General features: G+C 40.2%; 1 protein-coding gene across 1 annotated transcript in view; it reads right to left on the bottom strand.

Annotated features, from left to right (window-relative positions):
* The window catches only part of SMYD3 (SET and MYND domain containing 3), a 1,025,869-nt gene that overhangs the window by 115,311 nt on the left and 907,140 nt on the right, over positions 1 to 3,418 (bottom strand). The window lies entirely within an intron of this gene.

The raw sequence follows: 3,418 nt of genomic DNA, 5'->3' as shown, positions 1-3,418 counted from the left end.
CATGGGGTCGCTATGAGTCAGTTCCGACTCGATGGCACCTGACAACAACAACAAGGAGCCTCTAGTAGCTGAAATGGGAGAACACAACATGATCACAAGAGTCAAGACTGATCTCTGAGGGCATTTGAGTGTCACTCCGTTGGTGGGTACCATGTTGAAGCCTTTTACCAACAAGCTGGGAAAAGCTGTTGTTGACCTGTATTCTCAGAACCAGAACTAAGAAGTATCCCTCCTGGAGTTCCTAAAGTATGACATGTGCTTACTGCTTAGCAACCTGTATTAATGGTCCCTCCCCTAAGGACTGACCACCTTGACTAAGGTGCTCTAAGGTGAGTCATCTAATCCTGAGCCTCCCCAAGTATCCCTACTCTTTTTCCAGGTGTGTAAGAGTCCTTGATTAATAGGATTAGAACCAAAGTTTGAGATACTCCTTCTAGACCTGTTTTAACCCCTGTACTGTGCTGCTGAGGTCCCACAGTCCTCATGAGCCATGGAGTGGTGCACACCATGGACTTAATCAGTAGTTTTCGCTTTAGGGAGTTTGGAAAAGGAAGACCCACTATTGCTTACCTGCCTAGCCATAAAAGGACCTGTATAAATTCTGTGACCAGCATTAAAATGCTATGACTTGAATGAATGGAATGAACTAAGAACTGTGGCAAAAGGATCAGTATCCAAATAATTCCTCAATGGAAAACTGAAATATTGCTAAGGATGTAATAGCTAAAGCCATGCACCTAGGAAACAGAAAACTACAGGCGGTTTTTCAGTAGTAGTTGAGGTAATCAGTAGCTGACCAAAGTCCCTAGTGTTCATTACCCTTCATGTACTGTTTTCTCACCTCTCTTCAGGCTACTTGTGCATCTTCCAAGTCAATAGGGACCTCCTGTTTCTGAAAAAAGAATGAGTCCCTCTCTGAAATCAGAAGTATAAAGGCTGCGTTTCAGCTGTCACATCTTGGGATATCACTGATGCATGCCCCTACTGCGTTCCCAATTTCCTGGTGTGATGCAAATGAACACTGTATGGCAGGTAAGCAGAGCGCTAAAGTGCAAAGTACACACTCTTATTTATAGATCAAACACCTGCCATCAATTTAAACAGTAGTTATCTAACTTTAAAGTTTAGCAGGATACTGAATGCCCCCTTGAAACAAGTAATTTTGAAGCAGTTCATGTATACAGATGTGTTTAAAACCTACTTCAGAATGCTATAATTATCATCAAAAAGACAGATTCCATTAAATATCTGTTTTGCTTTTAGTATCTGCACTCCCAGACAGATTTGAAATGCTGAAAGTCTTCAGTTTCTTTGCACTATACTTTTTCCCCCTTGACACTATACTTTTAGCATTATTTCTTTAAAGGTCTGGGGCTTAGGATCTTCAGGATTTAGAAAATTATCTGATTAGAGGTTTTTGGAACAGTTAATATCACTATGTGTCTTCAACTAAAGTTCTATTTCCAGCCTTTCTACGAGATATGTAACAAACTGAATATTTGGAGAAAGTTATCCTCCTAAACACAAATCAGTGAAGAGCAATGATATCTCTAATCATAAGCAACTAATAATAATTTTAACATTACAAATTAGGTGGTGTAATATCTGTGTATTGCTCTATGGCTGTGGGTTAATGCAATGGACTGCAAGGTCGGTTTGAATCACAAGGTCAGCGATTTAAGCTCACCAGTTGCTCCTTGGAAACCCTATACGGGATCACTGTAGGTTGGAACCAACTCAATGGCATTTAACAACAACAACTCTGGCTGCTATCCCATTACTATTTGTGATGAACTCTTGGAGGCAGTCATCATCTTAATTTTACAATCAGAAAAACTGCGGGTTTTGAAGGTTAAGGACATCATCTGAGACTACCTTGATAGTAATAAGTTTAGATGTGAACAGAGCCTACCTGGCTCCATGTTCTTTCCACTACTTCATTTTAGTGTACAAAATGACCTCTTCTTTGTTTAGGTCATTAAAAAAAATTCTTTTCAATTTACAGGATTATGAAATATCATTGTAGAAGTAGGTGATAATTATTTTCAATGACTTGAGATTTGCTTGACCTTGGGTACATGTGTCAGCCACTGGAAGGATTCAGCTGCAGGCCACCTCAGATGGTCACATGTATGAGCAAGTCACTTGGTCTCACCGGACCTTTTGTCTCATCCAGAAAGCCTCAATCATGGACTAAGGGACTAAGAATGGACTAATGGAACTTTTACCGTTCCCCTCTGAGTCTGTGAATTGTTTCACCCTCTCAAGTGCTGATGGTAGGCTGTGTTCAGAGGGCCTGGCCTATCTGCAGCTTCCTGAATGTGCCAGCCCTACTCACAAAGTGGATGTTTTTGAGATTTGTAACATTCTGTCCACCGGCAGGTACTTCAATTGCTGTTTCATGAAGGAATTCATGAACACACTTTCCAAAACTATTGTAAAATAGATATATCATAAAATCTGTCATTGTAACCATTTTAAAGTATACAATTCAGTGGCATCAGCTATATTCACAATGTTATGGAACTATCACCAAATAGATATTCTATATGCATTAAGAAATAACTTTTCTTGTCTCTCTTTCTTGTACCTGCTAATGACTAATCTACTTTCCATCTCAATGTATTTGTTTATTCATTTCATATAAGAGGGATCACACTATGGTTTTTTTTGTGTGTCTGACTTATTTCATTTAGTATAATGTTGCCAACATTCATCCATGAAGTATTAGAACTTCATTCCTTTTTACAGCTGAATAATATTCCATCATTTGTAAGCATCACATTTTGTTTACCATGTATCTTGGATTGGCTTCACCTTTTGGCTATTGTGGATAATGTTACAGTGAACAGTAATGTACATTGTATGTCTTGGTTATACAGCTTGGAGTGGAATTCTTGGGTCATATGGTAACCTTTTAGGACATAAATATATTGTTCCAGCGCTCTATGAGAAACTGTGTTAAGTTATCACTATCTTCTCAGTTTCTATCTTTGTGAGCAAGAGAACAACTGCAGCCCTATTCAACTCTGAGTGAGAGAGGTATGATTTCTGTGGAAACATTGCTTGGGGCCTGGTTTCATCCCCATTTGCCAGAGTGATTGGTGACCACGTTCACCACCGATAAGGTAAAGTATGTGAAAAACAGCAATGAAGCTGCAAGCTAAGCCCTATAACGCTCAATAGACTCCTGTGAACCCGGGTGGAGACCTGGTCGGCCAGCAGTGTGGCAAGACCTGGGAACACTTGGACCCAGAGTCAGTGACATAGCCACAGAGGACTAGAGTGGAGAGTGAAGCATCCAGCTGATAAGAAGAGAGGGCACATGCATAAGTACACCCACACTTGCAGATAATACCCACTTGTCCTGGCTTCGGTGACTGGATGATCACAGCTCAACTAGAAGATGAAAGAAGAG

Source organism: Chrysochloris asiatica, unplaced genomic scaffold (assembly GCF_000296735.1).
Source record: "Chrysochloris asiatica unplaced genomic scaffold, ChrAsi1.0 scaffold00165, whole genome shotgun sequence".
Classification (NCBI taxonomy): domain Eukaryota; kingdom Metazoa; phylum Chordata; class Mammalia; order Afrosoricida; family Chrysochloridae; genus Chrysochloris; species Chrysochloris asiatica.
The sequence above is the reverse complement of the archived record's forward strand: the minus strand, read 5'-3'. Positions and strand labels throughout refer to the sequence as shown.